At 42.2% G+C, this 21772-nt stretch overlaps 2 long non-coding RNA genes across 3 annotated transcripts in view; one reads left to right on the forward strand and one right to left on the reverse strand.

The window, feature by feature from the left end:
• The window catches only part of LOC126858484 (uncharacterized), a 141849-nt gene extending 133348 nt beyond the window's left edge, over positions 1-8501 (reverse strand). For both annotated transcript variants that reach the window (XR_007688680.1, XR_007688679.1), the window contains exon 1: positions 8121-8501. This is a non-coding gene — a long non-coding RNA (uncharacterized LOC126858484). The remainder of the gene's footprint in view (positions 1-8120) is intronic.
• Positions 1-21772, forward strand: part of LOC126858483 (uncharacterized) — a 182473-nt gene that overhangs the window by 142861 nt on the left and 17840 nt on the right. The gene's annotated exons all lie outside the window — the stretch shown is intronic.

Below are 21772 nucleotides of genomic sequence, written 5' to 3' on the forward strand. Positions count from 1 at the left end.
ATTTTTTTTTAATCGGCTATACACGAATCGCGAATTTCCCGGCCGTTTAAGCGCAAATAGCCTGGCAATACGCGGACTACTTATATTATCGTTGAGGATTTGAAGTAAACGTCCTCTGAGAACGTCGTTCTGCTCGTGCGCGTCCAGGAAATTGAACCCGCGTTTTCGTGCTCGCGCTGTTCGCAGTAACTTCCCATTAACGGTACGTGAAAATACTCGTATGCCGTTTTAGGTGGATGCGCGCTCGTTCGTACACGACGACGTGCATTAAGAGTCGTCGGTGGACGGTTGATGGGTCGTTTCGACGATTTCCTGACCGCGCCACATTATTTGCTTCAACGTATCGCGTGTCGCGAAGGCAGCCAGACGCATACGTCGCAAGTAGATGGTTGACAGGACGCCAGCTTTCATCGTGTTCAGAATTTTTTGGTCGATTACTTTTTTCGAAGTGCCCTTCTGGACGTTTAAAAAAAAAGAGAGAGAAAGAGCGCGATCTCTGAGGGAAGGGAAGCGGGGAAGGGGAAATGGGTGCCAGTTCATATAAACGGGCGCAGGTAGCCTGGAGCTATAGGGTCGAAAGAGGTGGAGGAGGGTCAGAGTCCCTCACTCGCGAGCGCATAGTTCGTACAGCCGGTAAGTGGGTACCCACTTCTGGATTGGCTCCCCTCGTTCCACTCGTTGGATCATCGTCGTTCGCCGAAAATTCGATCATTATGATTGCTTATGATGTAAATGATGCCCGGCGGCAACAATTGTTTCCACCAGAGCGAGTCCATGGGGCTGCGGGCCCCGGCACTATCGTCCTGAAGAGCCGGACAAGGCCACGGGACATCAAGGAGTGTGCTATTGGCATGGCGGCGAATCGATTAATACAATCGAATATTCGTGCAGGTGTGACGAAATCCTCTCGCCGACTCGCGCTTTAATCCGATTTCATTTTGATTCATAATCGTTAATAAATGCGCATTAAGCAAAAAATTATGCGAGACATAATTTAGAGACATTCTTATCTGATAATTTTCGAATTTCAGACATCGAAGTACTCTTTCTTAGTTTTTTTTTTTTTTTTCTTAGAATATATATAAGATCTTTAGGATCTTATAGGAAATTGAATTTGGAACAAAAAAGTTCCTGTAAACATAGGTCCGGAAACGCTTTGTTAAAAAGTTATACCTAATTAACTAATAAACGTCATGTTTATTTCATGATTTTTAATATAATTAAATAACAAACTAAATTATATTATTTTCATTTATGTAATTCTGATAAGGCGTTCGAAAGAAAATAAACTCAAAACAACGAAAAGAACAGAAACTATGAAAACAAACTTTCGAACGTCTTTATGTAAACACTACATACATTTGTACCGTTCGTCAGATCACATAGGCACTTTTGTTTACATTTCTAACACGAACATTCAGAATCAGTTTAGTTCACGACAAATAAGCTAATGCTGTTTATTAGTTATAACTTTTTAAGCGAAGCGTTTCTAGACCTATGTTTATAGAAACTTTTTTGTTCCTAATTCAATTTCCTATAAGATCCTGAAGTTTCTCTAATCTGACCTGATATATATATATATATATATATATATATATATATATATATATATATATATATCTACTTGATTGCAAAAAGGAGCGAAATACCTTCTTTCCTCGCGGTGGTGGATCCACTCGTGCACGACTTTCGAAGAGGCTAGAGACAGCCCCCTTAGGAGGGTCGAATCCCCGGCTAATTTGCCCTCGGCTTCTTTACGACCGTAATTTTAAATTCCGGCGGAAAAAAAATAAAGCGAACTATATTTAGGCGTTCTCTTTAAATAGGCCGGGGAAGATGGCTCCACATCGGCTCGTGAGGACCGAGTCGAACCGATCCAATCTCGCGTTCTCCTGTGCCCGCGAATTCACGTACGTAATATACACGTGAAACGTCTCTTCTCTCGATGCGTCTCTACACGTGAGTAACGCCTGTGCGTGTAATAGGAGGGGATCTTCTACCGCCCCGCCGCCGCCGCCGCCGCCGCCGCTGCCTATTATAGTAATTTCACGGTACGATGTCTATTCCCGCGCGCTCCAGAGCAGCAGGACTAATTTCATTAGGGATAAAGATCATCATTATTTTGCGACCATCCCGAAAATTGCCGGCATGCCTCTCCTTTCCGCGGTTCGATTTTAGAGAACGCAAACATTCTAAAAAAGCTTTCTCTCGTTCTCCAACCATCTGCGATCATTGTCGGTAAAAGTGACGTAACATCGATAATTATGAGCATATTTCTATTTATATAAAAAAATGTTTTTGTTAAAGAAATAATCTAAATTTTTTTATGCTAACGTATTTTTTTTTATTGCTGATGAAAAGATCGATATTTATTTAAACGTTAACGACGGCAAGTAATATCCGTCCAGGGAGGACGTCACGTTCGTGCGAGATCCGCGTGGATCGCTAAGAAACGATCTCACATCCGGTTGGACGCGACGTCGTCGTACGCGTTCGCGTGATAAATCGACAGCCGATCCGGCGTCACGTAACTCACGTACACGAGAGCAAGCTTGGCCAACCAACCAAGTTTTTCTCCGGCTGGCAGTCCGGTGTCCGGCGCCCCTTGATTGATCCAAGGAATCCTTCGCCAAAGGCGAGCGCGAGCTAGGAGCACGACGACGATGATATTCTCCGTGGAAACGAGGAACAGTGAACACGATGACGGGAAAGTAGGCGCGTCGCATATCAACGTGACATTCTAACTGATTTTTATCCGCGAACCTCTCTATCTCTTTTTGTCTCGCATCAGAAAATGATGGTAAAATCTCGCGCGATTTAAGCGATAATGCAGCAACGCTAACTGCGGATTTATTAAGCCATATCGCGTCACTGCGCGTTTCTACAAGTAGAGCTATATTCTTGGGTAGATGCAATCGTAATATTGCAATTTTTTGCTTTGGCATTTGACCGGTATCATTACAACGTTACATGATGATGTATTAATAATAGAAATTTTGCAAAATTACATAACGACACTTTAATCATTTGCATAGATATCTTATTTTTTTTTTTTAATTTAATATATGTAAAATATTAAACAAAATTAGCATAGTATATTATAATGAAAATCCATATATTATTTGATAACATATAATATATGTCATTAAAATTTATTAATAAAACATTTTCTTATAATTAACAATTTTTTTTTTATCGAATACTTACATAACTTTCGAAATGAAATATTTCGCGCAAGATTTATGTTCCTCTTAATCAAGGCGAGATAAATTTCTTGAACAATCTCGATAACACTTAAGGAAACATCTGGGAAAATGGAAAATTGCGTAATATCGTGTGGCGATCCGCATTTCTCGACGAGAACGCAACGGGCGTCGTGTTGTTAAACGCGATGTTATACGAGTCCATGGCGAAACATAAAGCGCACGTCAAGGAGAGACAAGTTACCGCGATCAATGATCCGTTATTATTTATTACCTATCACTACAGTGGCTGTCACTGCAACTACTGTGTCTGGCGGCTACGACTAATTGTTGCCGTCTAATTGACAAAGTTCTCAGGCTCGGATACTCTGCAATCCCTGCAATACCGCGACAGTCGTTTATTTTCGCTCTTTTTATTTTACCGTGGAGCGGCGAGGAAAAAAGAACGCGTGAGTTCCCGTTTCGTAATCGGGATTCTGCTCTGAGGGTTGTATCCAGAAACGGCGAGCTTAAATCGGCGATCGGAGAAAGGGTCGACGCGAAATGAGACCTCGTTAGATTTATCGAGGTTCCTACGAATATCTGCCGTTAAATCGTTTTATCATTCTCCCGGACATGCTCGATAAGGAAAGGAAGGCTCCTTGGTGCGCGGCAACGAGTATCGATTTAAGAAACCCTGGTGACAAGAGTTGCGATTTGTCTTGATCTTCGGCGTTAAATTAATCTGACGTTTGTAAGCGGAATAATGATGTAATAATTCGGTAAAAACTAAAACGGATCATGATTTATTAAAAATAATGGCTTATATCTCTATTTCATAAATAATCTCTCAATTGATACGATGCTCTATCGCGAATGAAAAAAAAAAAAAAAAAAAAAACTGTGTTAATTGAAATTAGAGTTGGTGCGACGAATACGACTATATTAAAGTGTTGTGTGGCGCGTGGCATTCAATTTTCGCGTGTACCAACACTTTGGAAAGTCCATGCACGAATACAACTGTAGAGAAAGTGGGGTGTCGCGGCCACGCATTCTGACGCGCGGGTCACGGGGTAATTAACCTAGCTCAACGATATCGTTGATTCGTTTGCATCGCGTGACAGACTCTCGCGGCGACTCATTACGTGATTATTAGTTATTTCCTCGGCGATTTTTTACAAAACGTGGTTCCGCAATTAGCGATCGTGCACCTATGGGGGTATAAGTAATTGGTGCATAACAAATGTGCCCTATTAAAGAAGAATGCAAAATTATTCGTTGATATTTCGAAAATTCAGTTCCTTCGAGAAATCGTCTGCTCTTTTCCAGTATTGATAAGTGTGATATGTATTTTTGCAGCTACAATCATCTTATTAATAAAAAAATAATTACACCACATTATAATCGTGAAGAGATATTATTAACATATTTTATTAACATATTTAATTAACATATAACATTAACATATAACATGTTTTTATTGAATTATAAAGTGTTCTACGCTAAAGTATAATTAACGTAATATGAATATACAATTGATATTTCAATTAGATAATAGTTGAATTTCAATAAGATGATAATTGGTAGATAAGTAGTAGCTGGTTTAAAGCTATTTATGAGAGAAGAAAAATTTACTACCAAATAAATTTCAATTATGATGTAATATTCTTTACTCTTTAGTTTTCTATTTCGAATAAATCCTAAAAGTATTATAGATAGATATTTCCACAAAAAATGATGTTTAATATTCGTCAATTTAATTCGAAATATAAGAAGTTTAATATTTTAAGAGAGTCGCGTGTAATTATGTCGAAACGTTTATAATTCTTTGCTGTATAAGGAAATATCGGTCAGTCACATCAGCATCTTAAGTTTGCACTACCCTTATCTGTTCCAAGGGTATCGTTCAGGCTCGTCGTTTCTGCTTTTGAACAATTTGAACAATGACACGAAGACAAGACCCTGCGCGGTAGGTAGGTAGGTAGGTAAACGCGCACGCATTGCGGACGACAGCTGTCAAATAAATGTTAAAAAAAGCGCTAGCCGAGCGAAATTTCGAGTGGGACGTGAGCGAAGAAGGGTGCGTGCCCACCCCTAGTGAAATACCCTTAGCCCGCGGGGCAAAAGGCTCTGCACAATTTTTTCAGAGTTCGCTCTCCCTGCAACCGAGCGGTCGATAAGTCACCGCTATGTAACTCCTCGGCCTTGTTTCGAAAACTATTTGACGAATTTTGTTTACGTTACTGCAAAACAATGGATTCTATATGATTTTATATTTTTTGATAACATTATTTTTCTTGATTCTTCCTGTGAAAAAATTTCTTGCTAATCTTGGTTACTGGACTTATTCATTAAATCGATATATAGCTTTTTATCCGCTTCCATAATTTTTATTTTGTATGTTATATATTTTTGTAAATTATTGGAAGAAATATTTTTCTTATATATAAATAAATTTAATTTGCAAATTCAATTGTAAATTATAACGAATATATATATAGTATGATTTATATAATATTTTTCATTCTATTTGCTGCACAAATATTTATATCAAACTTTGTAATAGAGCGCCGTAAACTTCTGAGATACGATAGTGAATCCATATCAATCAGATCGATTTATAAACTTGATACGTGCCAAAAAATTTTTGAAATGAAAATGTCAGAACGCTTCGTTACTTTGAAGCGCGGGATGCGCTTTGCCTTTCTGAATTTAACGAAGTAACGAAAGCTAAAAGTCCCTCGACGGTCTGGAGTCTCATGGCGTTAGACTTAGTTGAGGAAGGGTGGCGACACGGCGCTGAGGGGCAAATTTTCGAGGGTGGTTTTGCGCGTCAATGGTTTATTAAGAAGCACTTGTTTAAAGGCAGCCCCTTTCAGATCCGACAGCCAATTTGACCACGACGTTTGTGTCACTCGGATATATAAATGGATGGAACAGGCGGGGGTGGCTGACTGGCTGGCTACGGGCGGACGGGGGACGGTCGAATCTGCCCCACGGCAATCCGTCGTGTCGCCGTAATTGAAGTTATTGCAATATTGTGTCCTGTCAGCCTCGCTGTCCTCGCTATCGTTCTATTCTTCTCTATCTCGTGCGGCCCGTTTCTACCTTCATTGTCTTGGCTATGTCAGGTTTGCGGGATCGCATTACGCGTCGCGAATAACGTCGGCGTAATCTTTTTGTCGTTTTAAATGCAGCTGCAAACCCATAGGCTGTAATGACTGGCTTTATTGGAATACTTTCGAAACTTCAACGGCATGTTTAAAAGAAGTGAATAACTTTCAAAGAATTCGACTTGTATGGCCGACAAATATCTTTTGCATTTCGATTATCACGTAGAATCTTCCGAAACTATCGATTATCACAATTTCCGATTTCATAAATTATTATAATTTTGTTACAATTTTTTTAATCGAATAACCGGATTTTGCAACACCAAGTCGCGATATCGTCAGGAATCACAATATAGAAAGATCTTTTCCAAGAGTATTTTCAACAAGGATGCCCAAGGCGAAGTTAACTTTATCCTCGCTTAATCGCCTTTTCGATAGATACGAGCCGATCCCTTTGTTCAGACAATATCTGCGCACGTTGCCCCCGCTAATGTATGCACCGAGCCTTCATCTCTCCCTCCGGGTCCTCGCGATGACTCCGGCACTCCTAACCCCATAGCCACCACCACCCCATACGGAAAGTTGCGAGGGGGTCAAGGGAAAGACCTCGTACTCGTTCGCCTTTATTGAATTTTGGGTTTCAAGTTGGAGGAGAGAAGTACCGCGACAGAGGAAACGAGAAACGCCGCGTGCACGCGCGAGGAGAGACGGAGAGCGGCAAAGGGCTCTGGGATATTCTGTGGGGTGCGGAGCCAGAATTAATTCACATCTCGCTGCATTGCTTTTTACGATATAACTGCGGTTTGTTAGTCGTTATTCACGGTACGAATTCAATTTCGTGTCCGGCTATAGGACAGAAATAGAAGCGGAGGCTTACGAGAGTCTGTGAGATACTTGCGTTCATCGCATCTGACAATAAGCGTCAATGAAAAGAACTAAGAGTCGAAAAATAAAAATATTTTCAAAACTCAAGTAACACTTTTCTTGTAAAATATTTTGAAACAAAAATCTAGATTATAAAATTATTTCTGTATACAAATTTTGCGAAATATTATCAAAATCTAAATTTCCAGTTCTAAATTTTTATTACAGGTCTTCAATGAATTTATTTTTTAATTGTATAATTTTCTGGCATATTCTTTTTTCTGCAATGATTCATGATTAGACTGTTTGTCTAGGAGAAAACGAGCGAGGATTCTCGTGATCGATAAGATGCGTGCTAAGTCAACACGTGGTCGCCCGCCACGTGGGAACAGCGAGTGAAAAATCGAGCATCGGCGAGCGCGTTACCCATTTCGCGTTTCGTTAAATTGCTCGTTGAAATGGGCGAACGTCGGCAAATGCTTTTCGACCGGTTACGAATGGCGCGATAAAACACGCCGACTAACGCGAGATACGACCAATTAGCTCATGTGCCAAGTATACGATTTAAAGTGGGTTGGTGGAGCCTCGAAGGCATTGCCAAACGACGATTTAAGTCTCGCGGCAAAGAAGAGGACGCGCCGCGTATTGTCTGTCGTGGAATATAATCTACGGTATCATTAATCTATCCTGTAATAAAGAATTGTCTCTCACAATTCTATTTTTTATTTATTTTTTTTTTTTAGTAAGACTATTTATAAATCTGTAGAATGGATTAATAATCTTTTAAAGTTTCTGCATAAATAATATTTTCTTTCATAGATAGTACGAAGCAATAATATAATACGTTTTATCATTGCGCAATGCATTTAATAATCATTTTTTTTTTGCAATAGAATAGTTTTATTTGATAAGAACTATTGCAGAAAAAAATATTCATACATAATATTACGTATATACTCACCTTACGTGATTATCATCGATGTTGAGATAATGTTTTCTTCCTCCTGCTTTTCCTCCTCATCCTCATTGTCCGCTTTCACCTCCTAGGAATTGTCTACCACTTCCTCTTTTCTACATCTCTCCCAATCATGGTTGACATCCCCACCCGTCGCAGGAATCTCTGCGGTCAGGAGAGGAAGGGGCAGCGATTACCTCGTGATCCATGTGACCGGAACCGCACGAAACACGCAACGATATGCTATCACACGCGATGCATCCGATCACTTTCGTTACGTTCGATCATTCTATCTCCATCGGTTCGATTTGCGATATCTCCTCTTCCTTGAATTTCTGCTTTTTTGCTGCTTCTTTTTTCCGTTTTTCATGAAAAAGGGAATGCGAACACGTGATTTTCTAGTCTGACTCGTCATTTGCTTTCGTTCTTGATGGATCTCTCTCGTCTTGCTCTTTGCTGTGAGAGATGCTTGCCTTGACAGCGACTACTATTGCGCGTCGACTCGGGATCCTCTGGGAGACACTCTGCCACTGCTGTCTCTCCTCCTGTCCTCGGATCCGTGTTGTCCCTGCTGCTGGTCCGGCCCTGTTGCCTCTGCTCGCCTGTCAGTCGCTACCGCGTTGTCCTCTCACCATCCTCTCCCCTTATCCGGCGAACTGTGCTTTGCCGCCCCTCTCGTGCCGCCACTACGCTTTTACTCGCGAGGCCCCAGGGATGTATCAACTATCGGTTTATTGGAATGCCACTTTTTTTTATATGGGCCTACTAGGCAACCTCGATACCTCGAGACGACAGCCACCTTGCATCTTCAACGATTGAGTCGACATATGTTTGAAGGGAATGTAGAAGATGATATGTCAACATGGATACATGAGAGCTTCAAATCAGAAACTACTACATACTACTTTCGACTTTTGACAAATGTCAAATTATATCTCAACTATTTTGCACTCTCTAATGAAAGACGTGATTTTATCTCTCAATTCGCAGCTCTTGAGTTAGGCATATAGTATATGATCTTTACATTGTATTTATAGCACGCATTCCTGTCATTTTTAATTCGACAATATTTACAAGAAGGAAATGGATAAGACGTGTCGTGTGGCGCGCGCGTTGTCAAAGTTCATAAGTAGAAAAAGCTGGATTAGGGTACGGCAAGAGAAGGCGCACGGTCCTGTAAGATCGCCACCACTACCGCAGACTGGCAAACGTATAAAAGACAGCGTTTGCATGCTAACATATCTATTATAATGGCGACGTTCGTGCCTCTTTCTCGCGCACGCCGGCTCGCACGCTCCGTCGCCGTTGCACTCGCCGTTGCCATCCCCTCTCGCTTGCATCTCCACGGTGCATTCCGTCTCACTTCGCCGCGTGCATAAATTACCGCTTTCAAATGCAAAAGTATGAATGAGATAAAGTTTCCCCGACGATCGTCTTTCCTCCCACCAGCGCGGTTATACTCCTTGCTCTCCTTCGTCCTCTCTTTCCTTACATCTCTATTCTATATTATCTATCTCTGAAAGCTGATTATATATACATCACGACTAGGTAGAAAATCGATTGTAACTTTATTTTATATACTTTTTGCTTTAAATAATCTCTCTCTTTCTTTCTAGCTTTTCATAAATAATTTCTTTAGGTGAGACTTAAAATAATACATCTTTTGCGTAGTCTTAAACTGTAAATCGAGATTGAGAATTCTCTCACTCGTAAATGAGATAATAAAACGCAGTTGTAAAGTTCGATTGTTATTTTTGAGTGACGTTAAAGGTCCATAAGGAAGTAATAACGTCGAAATCCAACATCAGCGACGAATAATACGGATAATTGTTAAAAATTCTTACTAAGTATTTTTATGAAAACTTTGGAAATTAAGTATTCATCCGAGAGTACATAATTGTAGAAAAATTGTAAACCCTGATTGCACATATATAAGTTTCAAGTATAATAACAAATACGTAAGATCTATGCCAGTGAATAAAATCAGACGTACACTATCCTAATAGATATGCGGGCAACGTTCCATAATCTAAATCTCCCTTTGCGATATCCATTTATGGAATAATAACAATAATTTCGGAGCCAAGCGAGGTTCCGTTAATGTCACGTTAGATAGTTACAGTCATCCGGTCCCGTAATAAAAGGGTTGATGTGTACGCGTTATCCCTCGTGCGCACGGAGACTAAACTCCCTTCGATCAAAATTCCTCATAAGCTATCGATGGATCGATGACACAGAACGCGGCTTCTCGCTAAACAATCGTCGTTTATTCTGAACAATCAAATCAATAACGAAAGAAAATTTCAAACTTCGCCAGCTGATATATTATCGCTTAATTGATGTCAGTTTATGCAGGAAAGCAGTTACGGGCAGTAAAAGATAACGCTTCTGTCAACGAACGCCGTCCGTTTATGTTAATCAGCCGCGTGACGTCACACACTGGCAACCCCAACAACGCGCAATATCAACCCCTAACTTCGTCGCAAGCAACAAAACGCGCACGCGGAGCGTATCACGGTCCCGCCGTAACGCAATCCTCTCTCTCTCTCTCTCTTCCCTTCTTTCCCCGTTTTCCTGCGCTCTCTTCCTATCCTCCTGCACACCACCCTTTGTCGATGTTAACCCAAAGTGAATGGTCCTACACCGCCCGTGTTGCAGCGATGGGTTTTAACTTCGGGGTGACTTACTCCGAACGTTATCTATTTTGACAGCGCGGTACGCCCGCGGTCTGTTGTAGGGCCGACGTGGAGGGGCGACGCGGTAATTGTGTTTTAACTACGCTTCATATCGTCGCGATAGCTGTCGTCCATTCGTTCCAAAACGTCGCAAAATATTCTTTGATGATGCAGGGTTGTTGCTCCATCAGTAAATAACGAGCGCGCAAAAATGTATTCTCTTTTATCTGACAAAATTTTATCCTCTGATAAACTCACTGCGTAAAATAATAGAGAATGATAGATTATCAATTTTATTTCATTACGGTATCGTTTTTGCGCCAGAGTTTGTAAATGAACGATAAACAACAATGTAAACGTTAGCCGCCATTCGCGTCAATTTCGTAAAACTACGCCGCGTACGCTATGTAGAAAAACGCATGGGCGGATCCTATACAATATGGCATTCAATTTGCGACGGATTCGCTGTCTGGCAACGCAAACAACCGCTATTGGGTTTCATTTAATGAACCAAACCGGAGCCTTCGGAAGCATTTTTGCGCTGTGGGCTCGGCTTAAATTGGATATCCTCCTCCCTCCCTCCCTCCCTCCCTCCCTCCCTCTCCTTTTCTCTTTCATCCGCTGTCTATCTTTGCTTATTTTATATCTGCTTCCTGCGACTTACGCCTCGATGAATCGACATGATACAGGAAGCTGCTATATTTCGTGAATCGATGATCGGAATGTATTTTTAGAATGAAAATTACGAATAAAAAAATGAAGGCAATGAGTGCAGAAAATTAATTTCCAAATATAAAAGGACTATTTTCTTAGAAAAGACTTTTTTGTTTTCTTATCGAATGTCAATCAACTTTCGACAGATTACGTTTTTGTCACGCACACGCCAGGTCGGACACGTCGAGGAAACTCGGGCCTCGTTAAAAATATTACGGCTTACAGGGCAATCCTCTTAAAAGTGTTACGGGACGTAGAAGTGCGGTCAGAGGAAACGAGGAGGGGGATGAGGGTGTTTCACGAGGGACAGGCGACTAAGGGAGTAGGAAGGGGGGGATGAAGACTCGGCACCGGTATCGGCGCCGTATCGTTCTACCGCGCGCAAGTGTCCGGTAAGGTAAGCGGATCCCACGATAATCCGGATTACGTATTTGCCCGGTTCTCTGCCTCCTGCCATCTCGATCTCACGCCAGTTGGAGAGCCAAAGACGTATTTGCCTCGTGGCATCGCACCGTCCGCTGTCCGTAATCTGTTTAACGCTTTACGAATGGCAGCTGGTTGTTTTGCGAAGCCACGAAAACACGGACAGCAAGAGCCCATATATCATTATCGATGTGTAACCGCGGATACAAACGTTCCCGGGAAAACGCGATTCCTCCTTCGTCAATTACGAGATTCTCTCGAACGTGCACGGTTTACTGTTACTCGAATCGCGAACGGATCTTCAATTCGATGAGTGATTTATTCCCAGACATTTCGATGAAATCGTCGTAATATTTCCAAAAATGACATTTCAAAGAGATTATAAGTTACATTTACAATATTTTATAGTTACCAGCACACATTGTATTATTGCATAAAGAGAAAGAGAATGACTATATAAGAGAAATAGCTAAGGTAAAATAATTATTTATTTATAGAAACTCCATTCATCAAGAATAAAATAAATCAGTGCTTGAGTTTACAAAAAGTTCTGCGAGTTTATTCATCATGCTTTGGTGATGCAACGACTCATTGATGACGCTAAGATTATTTATTATGTGAAGAGAAAAGCCTAATTTTTATTCGAATTTAAACATATCCTTTTTTCACGGCGCACAAAGTCTCCACATCGATCGGTTGCGATCTTTAAACAGCGCCATTAACGATTGCGTGCACAGGCTGAGGGGGTCGCGATCAAATGAATATGATGAAAGAGTGGCGGCATTAGGCGAACGTGCCGTGCATACTGATTTGCGGCTGATTGATTGGACCCCTTTCCACTCGACAATGCCGCGCCACCGCGGCTCGACCCCCGCCCCCTCAATTCCACCCCATGAGTTGAGCCGACGTCGTTGATAATATCAAGCGGTCGACTGGTGTTCGCGAACATCGATGACGAATAGAAATTAATAATTTGCGCAATAATTTGACGAGGCGTAGCAAGGTTTTAAAAGAAAATTGCTATAAAAATCTCTTCTCATACTCCATCATTTAGAATTTACGCTCTAACATTTTGTCAGATATATATCTTGCATAAATATATCGGTAAAACAAAGCGAGATTATAATATCGAATAGAGATAGTCTCTTCATCAAAATAAAACAAAGATCTCAGAACGCTAATGTCTAAGGAAGTAATCAGCAAGCGATCATTTTGCGGTAACGTTTCATTATCCACGAATCGTTCACGGTGGTTAAAATCGGAATCGTCGTCGTTGCTTCGGGGCTTCTTCGGGCCGGTATGCGGACTAGTAATTTTCGAGATTAGTCGAATGAGACGCAAAAAAGAGAAATAAAGTAGGAATATTATAAAGGAAGAAGGTGCGCAGAGGCACGATTATATGCAAGTTAATTTCTCGACCTCGACCTGTCACGCGGAAATCGGATCTGATGGAAGAACGCACGCGCGCGCATTTCGCCGGTGACGACGACGACGACGACGACGGCTGGCTGGTTGGCTTGGTGATGGTTTGTGGTTATCTTCATTGTCCCGTGGTCGGGTTACGCGAACTGTTGGGCTGTAACGTAATTGTTTTTGACGCGGTAATTTTACAGTGTCGTGCGTACACACACGCGTCGGCCGCGCGCGGCCATATCGGCCGCATCCGTGGCGCGAAGTTATCGTGATAACTGCCCGGTGCTTTTCTGTCTCTTTCCTCTCGTCCGGAGTAGCGCGAGTTCTTTTGCTTTTCGGTTGTCATGCCGCAGTGCACGACAGCCCCCTTTCCCCGCTACGCCGCGCACAGGAGCCATCTGCCAAGTCGCACGTCCTTTCCATCACGTCGACCAGGAACACCTCGAGGTGTTCCAGCCAACGTCTTGTCTTGACATTTTCTCTCCGCGATCATCTTCCGAGAATCATCTTCGCGTCTCGATGGGAGACTCAACGCAGTTTCGAAATTGCCAAACGCAAAATTCGCCTCATTCCCGAGATTAATCGTTCCTGGAAAATCGTTACGTCGTGCCCTTTAAATGCAATCGTGCAAAAGTTATATGCGTATCGGAAATCACGAAACTTATTTTATCATGTTGCAGAAAATTTTTTCATTTGCATAACCAAATCAAGCAAAATATTTCTTTTTTTTTTAAATAAAAATACACAATTATATTTTTATTGGATCTGTTATATAAGATATATTTTACGTATGCTTATAAAAGAAATAAATATTTTATATAATTCGTAAAATATCCAGATATAAAACTTAATCACGATAATATTAATCGTTCCAATCTTTGCTTCTCACGTGAATTTAATCAATAAAGTGAACTATTCACTTCAGTCGGAAAGATTTATTTAATTCGATAATCGATATATGTCATTGCCAATGTCGCGGTCGCAAAGTATGCGATCTCTTCGAAAACACGTTACTCGCGCGAGAGCACGGCAAGAGGCAGAAGCAACAGCAGCAACGACGGCGGCAAGCCGCAGCCGCAGGAGAAGAAGAAGAACGAAGAGAAGAAGAGGTAAGAACATTGCAGGGGATATAGAGAGGGAGACGAGAGATGAGAGAGGCGTAGTAGTACACGTTGCGGGAGAAGCTGCACCGCCCGAAGGAAAGAAAGCGGTTCGAGTACTCTCCGTCTTCGTTCTTCCCAAACTCTACGCGTCATTTCCCGTCTCTGTCTCGACGCCATACCTATATCACGCACACACGCGTGTATGACGAACGGCGTGTGGTCATTATCCTCGCGATTCGGGATGTAGCGATTCGCACGGACGACGAGCGCGAAGAACGAAGGGAGCTCTCGTCTCTAAGTTTTAAAAGCGTGGCACGGGCCCTGGGTATATCGCAGGGCTCTCTCTCGGAACATCCCCGGCTTCGGAAGACCCGGGGAGAGTCCGCGCATAGCCCGTCATAGTAGCCGGGAGGGGCTACCAGCGGAGCTCGAGAAACCGGCGTGATCGGCACGACCAGCGCCTTCTTCCTTCGAATCAGAGGTTTCAGGACCGGCCGCATACCAAGGGGAATATCTCGCGTGGCTGCGGGGCACGCGTTCCCTCTCAACGAACGAATGAACGCAAAACCGGGCGTCATCGGTGATTACTACTTTTATCGAAACGTTCTCGCTCTTTATTAACTATCCGACAGAGCGGGGATTACGCTTACAATTCATTAAACGTCGAGCTGCCGCGTTTCTTTATTCCACTCGGCCGACAGACATCTGGAATGAGTAGGATGATCGATAATGACTCGATCACGAATTAGATAATTATCGCATGCTGGCTTCGGTACGAGATAGATTCTGGGATTTAGAGATCTCAAGTTCTTTTTTAATTTTTTTTTTTTTTTTTTCTTTGACGATAGAAGTAACAATCGATGCTGACTTAAGTGCTTCGTCTATCAATCGCGCGAGATCAGATATATCGAACAACGAACTCATCGCTTTAAATTTCGACTTTTAATCGACACGATACGCGTACACGTACGTAAGTATACTCTCGATAGAAGCGGCGTACGGCAGCAGCGTGTCGGAGTCAGCATCAGCGCGGGCCCCGCGGGCAACGTGAGATGGAGCGAGCTTACGAAGCGGCGTGTCGTGCGACGTACACACTCTTCGTGTTCCCCGATCTCGCGCGTATGCGTTCTCGTACGTATTGTATCGACGTATGTAGATATGTACATGGCGGCACAGCGTCGCGGTAGCCGCCTCGGAGAGATGGGATTGCGCGATAGACCGCGTGTCGAAAATAGAAATATAATCTGATAGGCTCATTGTGCCCCGAGCTACTCGGTGCTATCTGCCAGCACTACCGACTAACCGCAACAGCTATCTCTCCACACTAGTTCGTTGTCTCTAGTCGCATCTCTCTCTCTTTCTCTCCCTATCTTTCTCTCCTTTTGCGAAGGCTTTTGATAGAGTGGATCATCTCCTGCTAATCGAGAAGTTGACGAGCTTAAACTTTTCTCAGAGTGTCTTGCGTTAGATACACTTTTATTTGACTGAGCGGACTCAGGCGATTAAAGATGGCATAGAGGGTACCTACCTCGTCTCCGTCTCTCCTCAGGGTCTTTTGTCTTCTCTTTCATCGATGGGCCTTGCCGTTTCGACTTTTGTTGAACATCGTGATTTTCCGTTACGCTATTGTTATCTCTGAACGTTTTGTTTTTTTTACGTAACCCGCGATGTAATTCATAGACGTTACGGCCGATGGAATCTGTCGCAAAAATGATGCTATTGGATGGTTACGGTCCGGCTATTTTTCGAAAGAAAACGACAAGAAAATGATGGGCGTCGAGGCGATTTTACAATGACTGAAATATTCGGGGGAAGTCTCAATTTGCAGGCGGGGGGGTTGAAGAAGAAAAAAAATTTACGATAGATCTCCCCCGCGCGGTTTAGCTGTAAACCACAGCGTAGAAGGATCGTGACCAATGGCATCGTGATCGTAAAGAAATTAGAGGGGCAGTAATGGTTTCCGGGTACGGTGCCTTCCGGTCCGCATACATCTTCTCCGCGGCCGGTCCGCGGATACGCGTTCGCTTATATCGGGTTAGCTCGCTGACCCTTCGCGGTAACGGCGGAAGAGCAGCATTTGTCTACGTCCTAAGGGCCACTTTCTTTCGACCGATCGATCGTAACGTATCGCGAGAAAGATAGCTGACGGTTTCGGGACGCGTCGATCAGCTGATTTGTGTCAGCAAAGGAAGCGAGCAAGTCGATCGACAGGCTATTCGGAAGGTCAATTAATTAAAATTGATCAATCGTCTCTCTCTTTCTCGTGGCAGCGCCGAGTATAATATCGATGAACGTTGATTGATTTTATCGCGGCCTGTTAAAAAATCCGCGTGTCGTGTCGCAATTAAAGTGTCACGTCAGATAAAGAGATGTAAGTATGGCGGTTAATTACTTGCGTTTTCTACTGGTAATTGACAGTCGAATAATAACGAATATTACAAGAGCATAAGTGCTTTGACACGCGTGAACAAATATGTAATAGCTTACTCCTTCGCGTCGCTTGTTTCAATTCGAGGAGAGATCGACGCATTATTCCCGCTATATGTTTATTCTCAGTAGCTTAATCGACTTGGCAGCGATGTGACACAAGTATAATCGTTGGAATTTTCGTGTCCATATCCCGTAGTAACGCTGTTTGCTCGCCGGAAACGCGCGAAACGTACAAACAGAAATGCAATCAACGGCGCGACTGCATCAAGTGCGCGAACGCGGTCCCATGCGTATCAATATGTTTTGTTGCGTGTCGTTGACATGTCCATTGTCGAGGGAACAACCGTGCATCAACATACTCTGGCATTCGTTGTAACGATTGCCTTTGAATTGATCCTTGATTCCTTACCGTGTCGTCGTGCTGCGAGAATAATGAATTAACTACGTAACAGGCTTATTTACAAGTTTATCAATAACGTATAAGAAAAAATAACGTATTTTTGTAACTGTGTTGTTCAGCTTGATGAAATATTCGATGTTTGTGGAGAGCCGAAAGATTTTAATCAAATTATGAAGAGATTTTGTAATTATTGTAATAAAAAGATTATAAATTGATAAATTCTCTCTATATATAATTTAATAAAATAATAGTTTATGAATTAATAATTTATAAATCGATAAATTTATAAATTAATAATTTAATTTTGAGATTTTATAATTAATATATTCAAGAGAGCGCAAATATATAAATATAAAATAGGATAAAATTGTTCTTTGAAAGATTCTAAAGATCCTTGGCATTCCACTTTTTTTTTAACAATGGCATAATTTTTTCGCGTTTCCTTGAACGATGCCAAGTAATTGGTGTGCTTGAGCACTTATCTCTGAAAGATTCTAAAGATCTGTGACATTCCACTTTTTAACAATCGCGTAATTTTTCGTATTTCCTTCGACGACGGCAAGGAAATACGTGCTCGGGTGCTTGCACGGTATATACGACCGGAAACGGAAATGATCAGAGCGGGAGAGAGAGATAGGAAGAGTAGTGGAGGTAGCGCGTTTCCTCCCTTTCCCCACTTCGGCCCTTTGCCGCGAAACGTTTCGTTGTTCGTTCGTTCGTTGTGGATGTGCGCGATTGCGAGCGGAACGCGAGCGAAATGGAACGGGAGCTTCCCGGCCGGCCGGTCAGCCCGTGTGCGCACTGATTGATCAACATTGTTGCCGAATTAGACTCCAGCGAGATGGGCATATTGATTGGCAATCAGTGTCGCCCGGCCACAACGAAGCCTGTCCGTCCGTCCGGGAAACGGTTTGCTAACGCAAACACCGTCGCACCTGGATCACCACATTGACGTTTTTTTTTCGCAAAAATACTGTCGCCGACGTTCCACCAACATGTTTGACGTCGACATCCACCACTTTTGCCGTGTCGCACTCTTCGCGGAATTGATTCTGCGCAGACGTAATGTCGCTAAAAATTGCGCGATATTAAACGAAGATTGAAATGTTCACTTATCTGTCAATTCATATTAACAACAATAATATGGCGTTAATTGATAATTAATTAAATCATGAAAGAATTTGTTTCCATATTTTAAAAATCTAAATATCTATATATTAAATGAATAAAAAATTATTTCAATTATTTAAATACGGTTTTAATATTTTCTAATGATGATAATCATCAAAGTCTTGTGTGCGTTTTCCATTTATTACTATAAATTGAGAATTCTGAAAAATCTTTTGTCACGCATTTAGGATCGTATGAGATCAGTCATCTCTCGATGCTCTCAAGATCGCCATAGGCATTTCATTGCATTATAAAATACATTTCGCGCAAAATCATCATCAACGAAAGATGGCGAAAAAAAAAGTCGGGCAAAGCGAAATCACGCGAAGCCCTTGCAACAGCTCGATCGATGACGATCCGCGCAACTGGCAGGCCGGAAAATCAGTTGGCGTCGGACAATCAGCGCGTGTACGTACCAGAAAATGATCGGTGCCGCGAGTCAAAACGCGGGCGTTTCCCGCATCCATTCGGTCGATCGTGTATGCACCTGGGCCAGAAACGACGCGCGGATGCCTCGTGACCTATGAGCGTAACGCGGAATGCCACTTTCGAAGCCGAGGCGCTCGCCGCTTTTTACGATCTTCGCAGCACAAAAGCCACTTCGCACCGCGAAGTAGCCCAATGCGGAAGACGTAGTAGCTATTTTAGAAATATGTTTTAAAGTGTTACAATATTTAATCGTGTGCATTCTATTGCAAATTTGGCAATTCTTACTCACGGTTTTATTTTCTACATCTAGTATTAAAGACTTTTTAAACAAGATAAATAAAGACTGTTTTTTTGTTTTAATTAAGGTTCTGAGGGTCTTGTCAAAGCTTGGTAAAAATATAGAATTATATAATGCATTAAAAAATATAATTAATTAAATATCTAAGAATATAATTAAGATTCTGTAATATTCTTTATAATTATTATAGAGTAATAATGTCGAATTGAAGAGTAAACAACATGTGCGTCAATGGTGTTGATATTTTTGATATTTGTCTATTGTACAGCTAAGCGAGAGAAAGCTACTAGCGATCGCTACTACTAGTGGTTCGTGATATTAGAAACCTCGGCGGTGGCGCGTTTATGAGTCGCGCATGACCACCGACAATGCCTAGCGGAAAGTCATTCGGTTTGCAACGCGCGTATCTTTTCTTGTGCGTGGAGGAAAGCGTTAGCCGCGAGTCGCCGAGTATGTACTACAACTGTATAGATCACGCACGCCGCAAAAATCGTCACACGCTTTCCGAACACTCGGCTAACGAACGCGACTCGACAATAACTTCTAAGAGAAACTTCTCTTACGCGACCGCAATCTCTGTCCCGCAAAAATAAATATATCGTGAGATACTGCGTTATATTATATCACACATATGTATCGTAAAATGTATTTCATGTAAGTTTGATATTTTTTATAAATATCGTAATAAAAGAAGAACATAGTATATGCTTCTCTTTTAATGGCAACAAAGAATATTTCTTCATAATGATATCACGGTTAGTAGATAACTATTATTAGATTTACCTTCTCGCATCAACCCTCACATGTTTATTTCTTAAGAACTCAATCAGCGGCCCATCTTTACTAGATCACCACGTGAATTGTGGCCCATAAACGGAAACGGTTAATACCAGTCAACTTCCATCTATCAGAGGATATCTCGAAGGTGGGCGTAGGTCCGGGCAGATTAAGATCGAACGATCCTGCGGTCGATCCCGCGAATGGACCTATGCACGAGCGACTCTCGCCGCGGCTCGCCCTACCTTTTGGTAAGCCTTCCTCTCAGCTAGATAAGCCTTTGGATTCCACCCCTGAGGTTGATCACCGATAGCCCGCGGCCCTAACGTACTCCGGCAACTAGCTAGCACCCAATTCCAAATCCTCTGGCACCCTCTCTCGGCAAAACTGTTTGCTGCCGACGGCGAAAGGGCCGATTTGGAGAGAACGCGTCTTTATTCCCTTTTTCTCACTCCTTTTTATGGCCTGTTAAATGAACTTCCCGTGCTCTTTTATATCGTTCAGGTTGACTTGTCGACTTGCGCTCTCTTTCTTTCCTTTGCCGAAGCCGATTTACGAGCGGCTCGTGGATTTCGCTCCGAGTAGAAGCAGATCCGTGAGTCGAGCGCGTGCGGTATTTTCGTTACGATCGCGTTAAGCAATCTTATCTGTGATTCTAATTGCAAGATACAAAACTGGATATGTATGTCGGAAAAAAAATGGAAATATTTAAATGTAAGATTTTTTTAAATATAAATTTGAAATATATAATATATATCTAATTCATGCAGTTTGTGTGCTTATATACATATAAAATTACACTAATATGCATATAAAATATTATAAAGTTATAAATATAGCAAACATGATTTATAAAATTAAACATTTATGTCAGAATTTTTCTTTACTAGAAACATAAATGTGCGGAGAAAAAATCTTCCGTTTTTTTTCTGGGAACAATTAACATTCATTGTAATTATAAGGTTATTATATAAGCGGATCCACTTAGAGAAATATCGCAAAGTGTCTTATATCCCAGTGCGTTTTATAAAAATATGGAAATACGAGGCATATAATACCACGTATTATATCGTGCAGCATGAATATCTTGGGGAGAGATAGGGAGAGATTCCGAGAGAGATGTTCTTCTTACTCGACTTTTACCTATCGTTAATTAATTCACTTTTTATTGTACATGAGTCGCACGAGAAATATTCCGTTAAGCTACAAAGCGAGCGCACGCGGGAACATAATCCCGCCTGTAAAGGGTGTTTTCGCGACGAACGAGCTTTTCAGGGCAGCCTGAAACAAGCGAATGAGAGTCGGTAATTAGTCGAGGTCGGATCCACTTCCTAAAGAAGCGATACTTTTTCTCGCGAACGTTCAGTAGAGATCGCGCGTCGGGGAGGCATCGTCCGACATAGACAGGCAATTAAAGTGACTCACGCTTAGAGACTCGCGTCTCGCAAACTTTCGGTAGGTTCGGGGCGAGGTCTAACGATGCTCGGAATGCAGTTTTGTAGCAAGGCGAAGTGACGGGGGAGAAGAGAAGAGTCGGAAGAGGAGCGAAATGGATGGAGAATGAAAGCGAGACAGAGAAGAAGAAGAAGAAGAGATCTGGGCCGCGCATGGAGAAGAGATAGCGCGCGCGGCCATAAGGGGGAAGTGAACGGGCTGCCCGGTAGCAGTTTCCCAAAGCATCGCCATTAATAACTACCGAGATTATACGCTGTTGATGCTGATGCTGAGGCTCGGCGTCGGTTGCTGCCGACCGCAACGTCGCTGCGAGAGACGTTGAAAACGAAGGTAGCGGAGGAAGAAAAAGGCAAAGACGTGCGCGATGCAAC

Source organism: Cataglyphis hispanica, chromosome 25 (genome assembly GCF_021464435.1).
Source record: "Cataglyphis hispanica isolate Lineage 1 chromosome 25, ULB_Chis1_1.0, whole genome shotgun sequence".
Lineage (NCBI taxonomy): Eukaryota > Metazoa > Arthropoda > Insecta > Hymenoptera > Formicidae > Cataglyphis > Cataglyphis hispanica.